The sequence below is a fragment of the Artibeus jamaicensis genome, unplaced genomic scaffold (assembly GCF_021234435.1).
Source record: "Artibeus jamaicensis isolate MK-2021 breed Jamaican fruit bat unplaced genomic scaffold, CSHL_Jam_final contig_1015, whole genome shotgun sequence".
Lineage (NCBI taxonomy): Eukaryota > Metazoa > Chordata > Mammalia > Chiroptera > Phyllostomidae > Artibeus > Artibeus jamaicensis.
The window spans coordinates 3275898-3288916 of record NW_026521194.1 but is presented as its reverse complement, the minus strand read 5'-3'; positions in this window follow the sequence as shown (position 1 = coordinate 3288916).

Genomic DNA, 13019 nt, shown 5'->3' with positions numbered 1-13019 from the left:
GACAGTACATTGGTGCAGCTACTGTGGGTAACAGTATAAAGTTACCTCAAAATTTAAAAAATTGAGCTACCATGTGATCCAGCAATCCCACACTAAGCCCATATCCAGAGGAAATGTAATCAGTGTCTCAAAGCACTTCCATATTTTCTGCCCAATAGCGAAGATACTGAAACAACCTCAGAGTGGTATGGGTGTGTGTGTTCTTGCCATTTGCAACAACATGGATAAACTTGAGAACATTATGCTTATTCCTATCTGGAAATAAACCAGATAGAGAAAAACAAATATTGTGTGTGGAATCTAAAAAAGCCAAATCAGAGAAACAGAGTAGAATGATGGTGGCCAAGCAGTTGGGGTTGGGAGAAATGGGGAGATGTTGGTCAAAGGTACACATTTTCAGTTATGAGCTGAATAGTTCTGGGGATTGAGTGTATAACACAGTGACTATAGTTAGCTATACTTTATTGTATACTTGAAGGTGGCTAGGAGTTTAAATTTGAAATGTTCTCACCACAAAAAGAAACAGTAATAATGTGAAGTGAGGGAAGTTTTAATTAATCCTAGTATGGTAATAGTTTTATAATATATGTGTATCAATTTTTTTCAAAATGTGTGTGCACCCTTCTATACAATGTTACCATCCAAAATCTGCCAATTATGTGTATAGCCAATGTTTTTCCACATCTCTTAATAGATCCAGAGAATCTCAAATGGAAGGATCTGAGCTTCAAGTCTTATCAATTTTATTGTACAGATTATGACACCAAGATCAAGGAAATGTAATAATCTAGGTACTAAGTAAAAAGTCATTCATGGTTTATCTTGTATAAGTCTTGTCAAAAGCCTAGTTGAATTTTAGCATTTACACATTCGTGAATAGAAATGTAACTGTGATATTGAAAACAAATTAGCAGTCAGTGATGACTAGATATTTCATAGCAGGTGCAGCCCATAAATTTATCTTGTCTCACATTCCAAGTGATTCGACAAATGCAATAGTCCCAACTGCATGTAACCTAGACGTTTTAATACAAGTGAGTGCAAACACTATGACAGGTCAAGATTAATACTAGGAAATTGGTGCAATGACTACTGTTAGGACACTTTGACCTAAGTGAGAAAAGAGCATCCAGTCATGATGGAAACAAGGCTTGGATTATTCATCTTGGTTAATGTTGCTCAGTGTTTCAAATGTGACCTTAAAATAGTAAAATAAAATGTGACCTAGCCTTTCCTATTAGTATCCAAAAAATAAGAGAGAGATCTCCATTTGCTGTATGATTTCAGGCGTGATTGTAGGATCCTTATACATTTTAAGATCTTCCTTAGCGAGGTCACGTAACATCTTGTTATATGCACAGTATTAAGAGTTAGACATACGTTATTTAATATAACAGGTCAATGAGGCAAGTATGCTAATTACCTGTTTTACAGACACACAAAACAATAGTTTTAAGTTCACTATTCACTGAACCTCACAGAATTATAGCAGTTTGATAATGATTTTAGTATGGATAGAATTTACTATAATTCACTTAAAATGACTGTTTACTTATTTACCAAACATATACTAAGACTCTGCTGTATCTAGGTATGGCTCTGGAGCCCGCACACAGCCATTAAAAACCCCACACAGCTACAATCCATATTCTCACAGTCTTACTACCAAAGACCAAGAGACAATAAAAAAAGGTAATTTTTCTTTAGCCCTGAAGGGGTAAATGAAATAAAGTAATAGAACAAAGAGTGATGGGTGAAGAGTATGATCATGTTCTTAAGGTAAGGTGATCCAGAAAGCCCTTTTTGATAAAGCAAGATTTTTAGTTGATAGCTCAGTGATGATAAACAGCCAGATGTATGAGAATACAAAAGTAGGATGTGTAGTGAATAAAAATTTTCTTATACGTCCATGAGCTTTGCATGATCAAAGCACAAAAAGAAGCTGTAGAGACTGGAATGGACAAAAAAAAAAGATAAGGATGAAAAAATACATGGGGTTCAGGTTTTGGAGGGCCTCAGAAGCCAAAGTCAAGGTTTTTAATTTAGTAAAAAGGAAGTAGGCAAGTATTAGAGAATGATAAATGTTTGTATGACATTTACATGATTAGACTTACATTTTAAAAGATGACTCTAGGAGAAATAGACAAAAATAAAAGCCAAAAGAAGAGTTGAGAAGGGATTGCAGTATAAATTGTAGTTCGGATAAATGCCAGTGGATTTGAGATTTGCTAGTGATGGAGGCCTTCAAACTGATTATTGTTAGTTATTCTTCCTGACCAGAGGCTGGGTCCAGCCTCCTTTTTCTATTAGTCAGTGTTTGGAATTCTGGTTTAAGCTTGAAAATCCATCAGGACCCAACATCATGGCTGAGATTAAAATGTTAAAGTTGTCATAACTCTACTACATTTTTCCTACCACCAACCAGGAATATGCTACATATATTCATGTTTATTTAGCAATGTAGTACAAATTTATGACCATATCCTTGTTCTGACAAATCTACAGCTGAGTCAGTTCACCAACATGAAAACTACAACCCCAGATTCTCCAGCATTCTTACTGCCCCAATGGCAGAGCTCCTGGCACGTCGTATCTGTTTATTTGATGGCCCTCCATCTGTAAGAAGAAAAGTAAAGTACCTAAACTCTGTGAGGAAACAATTCTGCTATTTTTGTTCCACCTTCCATGGCATATTCCACTCCTGATACTGTAGAAGCAGTTCTCACTGAGATACAGATATAGGAGGGAAGATCCACAGTAAAGCAGGTAGAAGGACATGGAAGCTGGAATCTGGCCCTTGAGGAGCCATCAAAGGAAACTTGACACTTTAGCCAAGAGGATAGTAGGCATGATTAAGAATTAAATAATCTTTAAATACTGAGGAGATCTCAAGAACTCTGTATGTGTGTAAGAGTAGGTTAGAGTACCTTGACCACATATTTCATTTCAATATGAGGAATTGCCTTATTGGCCAAAGATTGAATATACTTCTCTATGAAAATTTATTTGTTGCATGTCCATAAACATCTTCTCCCCAGTTTCTAGTAATGAAATCTTATTTCAAAGGAAAAAATCATTCTAAGAACATTTGGTTCAAGAGCAAGTCATCTCAAATGGTACCTATGAATAGCTGACCAACAAGAGAATCCAGTCTTTCACACGGCAGTGATTCGTTCATTCAGTGATGGGCACAGTACCCCCAGCCCACAAAAAACAGCTCAGTTCAAGGGCAGTTATTTGAAACCAAGCCCTCTTTCCTCTTGGATTGCTGAACTGGGAAGACAGAAACTTAGAACTTTCAAAGGCCACAGTGTAGAGAGAGATATTTTTTGAGAATGAATCAAATACTAAAAAAGAAGAGTGATTCAGGGTTTGGAGGAAAGTATGTTATATGAGTCATTAAATTTCTTTTTTACTTAAGTCACTTTGAATAGAATTTTTGTTACTCTAAAGTGAAGGAAACCTGATTCCTACAGGGCAGGTTTATGTGCAGTAGACAGAAAATGTACATAATTTGCCTCTTTCTGAAAAACTGTAGTAAGTCTTTTAGAAAATACATGACTAGCTTTCATAAAATAATAAATGATATGATAGTATAGTATGTAAATGATTATGAAATTGATGGCTTATAATTGGTTTTGTGGTTATTCATACATGCAATAGTCCATTAGAAATAGGATCTTAAGTACTCATGAGTAAAACTTTTGACAAGTTACATAATTTTCCATTATTCAGTATTTTCATTAGTAAAATGGGAAATATGACAGCATCTATATTGTAAAATAGCTCAAAGGTTAAATGAATAATAGATATAAAGCATATGGCACAAAGCTGGGAAATAAAGTGCTCAGTGAATATAAACTATTATTATAATTGTTGTTGCTGCTATTGTCTTATTATCACCATCATTGTAATACATAGCTTGTGACATGGTTCCCAGTGATCCCATATGTCAGTTTTCATACTTTTGTGTAATTCTTTTCTGTTGAGCATTGGATGTACCTAATGGCTTGCTTCTCATTAACAAAATACAGAAAAAGTAATGGAATACGGTGGGATACAGAAGACCATGACTTCGATCTTGTTAGCACTCTCTCTCTTTCTGTTACTTTGTCTTGTCCCCTTAGTTGTTCTGAAGAAAACAGTCATCAGGCTTTAAGATGCTCTGCAGAAAGGTCTGGGTGGCAAGGAACTGATGGAATCCCTAGCCAATAGCCCATGAGGAAGTCAATTCTGCCCATAAGTATCTGAGTAAGTTTGGACGCAGATCCTCTCCAGTCAAACTTTCAAATGAGTATGCAGCCTTGGCTGATACTTTGATTTCAAACTACTTGCATTCCAGATTCACAGAAACTATGATGTAATAAATTTTTCTTGTTTTAAGTCACTATGTTTTCATGTAATTTGTTACTCAGCAATACATCACTCATACAGTCATCATTACTAGCATGCAGAAGAGATGCTCATGGGGAACATCATACTCCAGGAATGCCTTCTAGAGAGTTGGGACTTTGAAAGGCAGGTAAGACTAGGATAGGGATAAGAGGTGAGTGGAGAATAGGGGGTCATTTAAGGTTACAGAACAACATGGGCTAAAGCTTCAAGAACAGAAGAGTAAGTATTTGAGAAGAACTGAGAGAAGCCCAAATCAGATTGAGATGGAAGATTTGGAGTAATTTTGATTAGGTAGATAAAGAAAAGTATCAATGTTGCTAAAGTTCAAGTTTTTCCACTAGACTTATTAGATATTTGATAGTAGGTTTAGATTCTGCCTTAATGCCGTCTTTCAAAAGTCTCTAAAATCATACCTGTCAGAAAAAATTTTAAGAAACAGAATTTGAATCAGAAACAAATGAAAATGGGCTGAATGGCTAGACACCAGGAATCTGCAGAGGATTTTAAACTCAGAAGTGGCATGGTGAAAACAACATTTATGGAAAGGTATTTGAGCAGACACCTGCCCCATGAAATCCAGAGAAGAGAAGCTGTGGTCATGAAGGCTCTAATCCAATGTGAGGACGTATCTGCACAGACGAAGAGAGAACAGCAGGGATAGAGGCAAAGAACAGGTCCCCTGGATAGCCTCGGGTAAACACACCATGCCTAGAATGCCAGATCTTTAGGAGTGTCAATACAAATAACTGATTGATCGATCTGTCATTCATTCTACTTCACCAGGGAGCAAGTAAACTAGGAATTTTCTATCTGCTATCTCTCTGTTACTGTGCATCTGTTCACCTGTGCAACTATTGCACACTGGTAGCTATTAGAGATATACAGGCTCACATAGTAAGAGCTGTTTTTGCAGAGAGAATAAAAGTCATAAAAATGAATTCCAGATACTCATGTTTCCTATTTTGCAACCTACTGAATCCTCTTTTGATTCTGAAAATATTTAAAATTAGAACTATAAATCTAGTTGAAGGTGAAATAAATCAAAACTACTGCATTTAAGACTCATTCCACTATTTTTTGTTGTTGTTGAATAACAGGGTGCTAAGTTCCAAGCAATCTAAAAAAATTAAAAAGACAATCTCCGCCCTAATGAACCTTACAAGGTAACTGGATTTAAAAGGCAAAATGCATGTGCAGTCACATAAAAGAATAAATGAAGAGCCATTATATGACAGAGACACTCTTAATGTGTAGCACAAAATAATGGATGATTTAGCCATGTCAGTATTTAATGGACTGTTGATTAAATGTAGAAACTCTATCCATTAACACATTTAAATGGAATTTAAATATATGAGAAAAAATTTTAAGGCAACCATTTTTTTCCTCATCTGTTTCTTGTTTAGAAATTTTATTGTATTCCATCTGTCTTTTCACTTTGTTTTGTTACTAGAAACTATCCTGACAGTCTATTAAAAATGAATGAATTATTATTTAAATATAATAAAAAACACATGGAAAAATAATTGATAGCAATGTGACAATGAAAGAGAAATTACTTATTTTACAAGAACATAAACTGTCTATATTATATTCTTAAGCAAAGTGGAATCAAATAAAAATTGGAATTTATGCCTATATGAGAGGTCATTTAGGTGAGAGAACAATCCAGCCATTTCAGTTTGCATTTTATTTTTTAATAAATTTTGCATTTAAATATAACATGCTTATAGAAAAGTACATAAATCATAAGTGTAGAGCTCAATGAATTGTTATAAATTAAACCCAACCATGTAGTCAAAACCCAGATCAGATAACGAAATATTGGCAACACCCCACAAAGGCATCTAATAGCCTGCAAGTCACTTCTGCCCTTTTGAAGGATAAATATTATATTCATTTCTGAAATTATAAATAACATATGCCTATTTTACAAACTGAAATCAAATGATGATTTAAATGTTTTTAATTTTTATACTTGCTGTGTGAAGTTGCAATCTTTCATTCTCATTTATATGATGGTATTACAATGAATTAATATATGAGTATATTGATATTTATTTATCATACCACTCTACTTGGACATCTGTGTTGGTTTTTAAGCTACTATGAATGCTTCCATAAACCAATTTTCATCAATATTTATATATGTACTTAATTGAACTAGGTAGTATGCCTTGTACAAAATTCTTTAGATGAATAATTTCATGTCATTTTTAATAAAACACAACGCAACAGTTACTATTAATACCCTCACTGTTTTACTAGAGACTGAGGTTTTCAAAGGTCAGTAACTCCTGAGATGACAGAGCTAGTCAGTAGTGCAGGCAGGGCTCATAATCCAACAAATAAAATCTCTACAGGTTTTATTTCCTGTGCCACAGGTTCTTGTAGAAGTGTTAGAAATAGTACTAAACAAAACAGATCATAATCCCTGTCAACCATTGAGTTGGTCTTACAAGGGGCAGATAATAAAATATGTCATTTGTTAGCTGGTGAGGTGTAAGTATAAAGGAAAAGACACAGTAGGAAGGGAAATAAGCAGTGGGAGGGGTGTTGGTTGTAACATAAGGAATGGTGACTAATAAAGATTTTGATGAGCACAGTGCAGTTTGAATCATAAACCAGGAGAACCTGGCTTATTGCAATGCCTATGCTGTCTATTACCATACTACACTGGCAAATGCATGTTTATAATCTCTTGGTAAAGATTTTCTGAAAATAGTGTGCATTTTTAATTTTTTGTTGGTTTGTTTTGGTAAATCATCTACTGACCACACATTAATGCATAGGGCATAAAACAGAACAAAACAAAAAAAAGAAAACAAAAAATATATATATATATTACAAAAATACTTTTTGTGTTAATGGACACAAATATTTTGTGAATATTTGAAGACTTCCCACAGTATCAGGCAAAATTAACAAAAAAAAATGCCTACCAGTAGCAAATTCTGGAGCTACTTTAAAAATAGTATAAAAATAATGTTACAGATATTAATCTAAATGAAAAAATATTAGAAATAGTTATTTACAAGGAGCATTAAACACTTGGTGGTCATGATGGGAGAGGGGGCAGGGAGACTGTTCCCATGAATTCTTAAAGCATCTGTGGTACTCTTAATTTAATCTTGACAAAACCTATGCAGAAGGCGCTGAGACACAAAGAGGGGGAAAGTGGAACTGGAAGATGAACCCAGACAGGCTGGCACCAGATTCAAAGCTTAGTTCTACCTTAACATTGGGAGAGCGGTGGGGGAGGAAGGGGAACAGCTATAACTGAACACCAATTAAAAAAAGAATTAATGACTAAATAAAATGATGTCTTTAAACTCATTTGCCATCTATAACATTATCCTCCTTTGGAATTTTTTTTACATTATTGGCCTTTCCTCTACCTGATTTCCAAATTCTGGAGAGCACTAAGTCTTGCAAATGAACCTTCTATTCTCACTTAAAATTGTCGCCATCCCCACAGTTTTTAATTACATCCATATTCTATTGACTCCTAAATGTAATCCTTTCTTTTGACCTCGGACACCTAAATCGGAATGCTTCACATTTCCTCTCCATCTCAGATGTAATATTTTCTAAAATGAACAAGTATCTATTTCTCTAATTTTGCTCCTTCACTGCCTATCCTCATCTCAGTACATGGTGTACCTCTCCACCAGCTGTTTTAGCCCAAGATCCAGGAGTCACTTTTAACCCATCTATCACTTTCACTGTCACATCCAATCATTTACAAATCTTGCTTACTCTCTAATATGGAAGCGTATTTCACATCTTCTCACTTCACTCGAGTCCATTGCCCTTCCTGGTGCAAATATTCACCCATTCAATACTGGGGCTTCTGCCTCATCCTCCTAACTGCTCTCTTTACTTGTGAGGGATGTAACCCTTTTGAATATCTTCTTATTTTACATTCTGGATGATCTTTTCAAAGTGAAAATTAGATGATTGCATTGCCTTGCCTGAAACAATCAATTGTAATTTACTGTTCTCTGTACAAAGCATTTGGAATCAAACTCTTTATCACGCCTCCAGAGTTGTGTATGATTAGGTTGCTGAACCTGTACAACCTCTCTCACTCCTTTTGTGAGCAAACAAAGCAACACTCACATTGGCCCTTTTGCCATTTCATGCAACTCATTTGTCTCCTTTCAATCTAAATGTACAACACAGTCTGCCTCCTTCAACCTGGAATTTCTTCCCAAGGACCTATTTCCTTACTTCAGATTTACCAGCCTAGTTCATCTAATTCTTCTGGAGTCAATTGAAATGTTCTTTCCCCACTACACAGTTGTGCATGAGTACCTGTAGTACTTTCTCTTACCAATTTCCATTTCTTTTGTATCATTTATGGAAATTCAGTCAGAGTTAGGAACAACAGATTCAGAGTCCATGCCTACACTTTAGGACCTTCACATTTAACTGAGAAGATAGACATGTATGCCACTACAATGCAATGTCACAGGGGTATTTGTGATCCCAGGACAAGACAGCGACAGGATGTATTAATTGGGCTGTGAGTGGGATGGGAAGGAAAAGTGTCACATTGTCACAGACAGTTTAGATGCAGAGTGACTCTGAATTTATGTGAGATATGTTTAATTTTTGAAAGTACTGTCATTTGAAAATTGCAAATTTCTGCTTTTCTCTTGAACAATGCCATTGTTTTCCATTATCATCAAATGGATACACTGGTTTTTACAGTGGATGTTTAGGTAGAAACGAAATGTATATAATGCTTTGGCCAAAGACCCTGAAGTTGTATGGAACCCTAGGACAATGGAGTCGAAAGACACAATATACATTATAGCCTCTGCTTCCAGCCTTGTTACCAATTTCCATCTGTGTCCATACAGCCCAGCACATCTCTCCATTAGCAGCTCAACTGTCATTACACCCACTTAACGCAAGCAATTTGTTTAGCTGCACAGGATTCTCTTCTGAAGAAATATCAAGAGCTGTTGAAGGATACAATCTACTTATAAAATTACTAAATAAAAGGTTAGGCAGAGCTCTGTAAGAGTTGCATATAATTTCAGGTTTATGTTTTCTTCTTCACCTTTCCACAGTTATTTCTAAGCTTGGTTGTCCCTAAATACTGTATCAGCAGTAGTTTCACTTCCAATGTGAAGCTTTGTTGACAGCATGAGCTTGATTTGAAGAAAAAGCAAAAATGGTTAACTGTGGTTAAAATCCTGGAGATTTTCAGTAATTGCCATAACACTCACTAACTTTGTATTCCAAATTACTTGGTCCTCAAAGCTTTCCTTTAGCAATGTTCTTCTGATGTTCACAAAATATTTCCAAGTAGATGCCCTAATTTACATCAGAGTTCATACACTAATGAGCCATGTTAGACAATGATCAATATTAGTGTTAAAATTATGGTTGCCAAGAAACACTGAACAGGAGCTATCAGGAACTAGAGCACACCTAACTTCTAAACAAATACAATAATTTGGGACAGCTTGCTTCACATATTTAATTCGAATACCACTTTACATTGATGACTCCAATTATTAAAGTAATGATTACAGTCAATTCAATACAATATGGTTATTTTCCATAATACATAGGATGTCATCAGATGTTAGTGGAAATGCGGTGTTAAGAATATGAAAAAGCTGAACCCTCCATAAAAGCAACAAAAACTAGCAAAAATTGCCAGAATCAATTTCTTGAGAACTCTGTGAAGGAACCAAAGGCTTGCAACAACCAGGGGAGCCCTTAGCTAAGAAAAACTGCTGAGTCTCCATAAAAATGGCAAGCTCTGTTATAGTTTAACTTACTTTAGCCTCATGCATTACATACAATCCAGGTGCTAGCCTTGAAAAATTATTTCTGGTACTTGACAGAGAAGGGACCTCATTTCCAAACAATTGTCATTATTTGACCTCTCTAATGCTTTCCTGGAAAACCTCACTGAAAAACTTGACTTCATTCAAATTTACTTAACTCACCCAGATCTTAATGCCTTGTGAGGAGAAGACATTTGTTTCCTGCTTAAACATCACAGCCCTCTGAGCAATGGAGAGAAGTTGGGGCAAATAACAGGCTTTTCAAAAAGCTCAAAATGAAAATATGCAGAATGATATACATATTCTAACATATCCCTGGAAACCCAGAAGGCAAAGCACATACACAGCCGTATGCCCCTGTGTCCATGCTCATGACAGCCATGAGGGGCCACAAGACCTTAGCTGACTGAACTTGAGGATCCAATAAAAGGACACAGAACAGTAACACAAATCCATGTAAAGAAATAAAAAGTGCTAGTTAATGCAACTATACAGGTAAATGTAAAAGGCAGTATAAGCATATTTTCGTTGGTATCTTTTATTCCTTAATGGGATTGAAATGACTCTGATATAGTAATGCAATAATTATAACTCTAAGTTCGTGGGCACAAAGATATAAAAATGTAATCTGTGATAATTTGTAGCGCAAAGGAGAAAAATAGAGCTCTACAGGAACAAATTTTTTGGATATTATTCAAAGTTGGTTGATACATATCTAGATGTTAATGATAATTCTTAGGGTAACCACTAAGAACTCAAAAATATATATCAAAAAAACTATGAGAAAATTAAAAATTATCTATTTAGCACAAAATAAGGCAGTAATGGAGGAAATGAGGAACAAAGACACCCGAAAAAATAATAAAATGTCGGATGTAAATTATATCTTTTCAATTCTTACATTAAATGTAAATGAATAAACTTGAATTAAAAGGCAGGGCTTGGGAGGCTGGTATATTCAAACAGGGTCCAACTGTGTGCTGGACACAAGAGATACACATCAGAAACAAATGCATGAGGAGCTTGAAAGTAAAAGGATTTAAAAAGATATATTCAATCACATGTAAATGGTAACCAAAAGAGAGGTGGAGTGAAAATAGTGATATCATACAAAAGAGATTTTAAGACATAAATTGTTACCAGGGACAGAGAAAGTGATTTTGCAATGATAAATATACCAAGAAGATAGAGCTCCTTTCAATATATATTCACATAACAATGGAGCCCAAAGATACGTGAAGCAGAGACTGACTGAATTAAAGGGAGAAATATGCAATTCAACAACAATAGTTGACTTCAATACTCTGATTTCAATAGAGGATAGAACAACTAGATGGGAGATCAATTTTTAAAAACTAGAAAACTTGAAAAACACTGTACAATAATTAGCCTTAGCAGGTATTTATAGAACATGCAGCAATGACCAAATTTTCACATCTTGTTTTCACATGCACCAGGAACATTTTACAGGATAGACCTTATGGTAGGCCATCAAATATTAATAAGTTAGATATGTTTAAAAGTATTGATATCATACAGAGCATGTTCTCCAACAATAATAAAATGAAATTAGAAATCACAAACAGAAGAAACAGAATAACACCCTGCTAAATAATTAGTGAGACCAAGAAGAAATCAGAAAAGAAATTAGAAAATGCTTTGAGGTAAATGAAGATAAAAATAAAACCTAAACTTACATGATGCCACAAATTCTGCTTACAGGAAAGTTTATATTTCTAAATGTATATATTAAAAAAAGAGAAAAATCTCAAATTAATAACTTAAACTTTCACCTTAGGAAACTAGAAAAAGAAGACTAAAATAAACCCGAAGCAAGTGGAAAGAAGACAATAAAGATTACAGTGTGAATAAAGATATTGGGAATAAAAAACAATTGAGAGGATCGATGAAACCAAAAGTTGTTTCTGTGAGATCAAAAAAGTTGACAACCTTCACCTAGATTGACCAAGGAAAAAAAAGAGAGACAGTGAAGACTCCAATTACTAAAATCAAAAATGTTATGGAAGACATTAATACTGACATGATACAAACAAAAATAATTTCAAGGAATACTACAAATGATAACACACTAATGAACTGAAACTTAGCTGGATTAAACAAACTCTTAGGAGACTCTAGCAATCAAAACTGATTTGTTAAAAAACTGAAAACTTGAATAAATTTGTAACAAGAAATTGAGTTAGTAGTAATAATAAAAGTGGAGGGATGAAGAGGACAATAATAACTTTCCTCAAAAAAATCCAAGAATATATTGGCTTTGGGTTTACCAGTAAATTATATCAAATATTTTTTAAAAAGCAATGTGAGTTCTTCACAAACTTCTCTCACCCCCAAAAATAATACAAGAAAAGGAAATCTGTCTTAACTTTCTCTATGAGGCCAGCATTACCCTAATACCAAAACCAAACATAACAAATCCATTGCAAAGAAAGGAAACTGCAGACCAAAATCTCCTTTGAATGTAACAGCAAAGACTACAACAAGATTCTAGCCAACTAAATACAGCAAGGTAAGAAAAGGATTATACACCATAACCCAATGGCACTTATTCCAGGTATGCATGGAATCAATATGCACAACATATCATTTTGATAAGATAAAAGAAAAATCTACATGATCATTTCTGTAGATACATACAAAGTACTTCACAGAAATCCAATACCCTTTCATGGTGAAAACACTCCCTAAACGAGGAATAGAAGGAAATATTTCCAACCTGATAAATAGTATCTATGAAAAATTCATAGCTAACAAACACCTTACCTAATAACTAGTTATTAAAAGCTCTTCCCC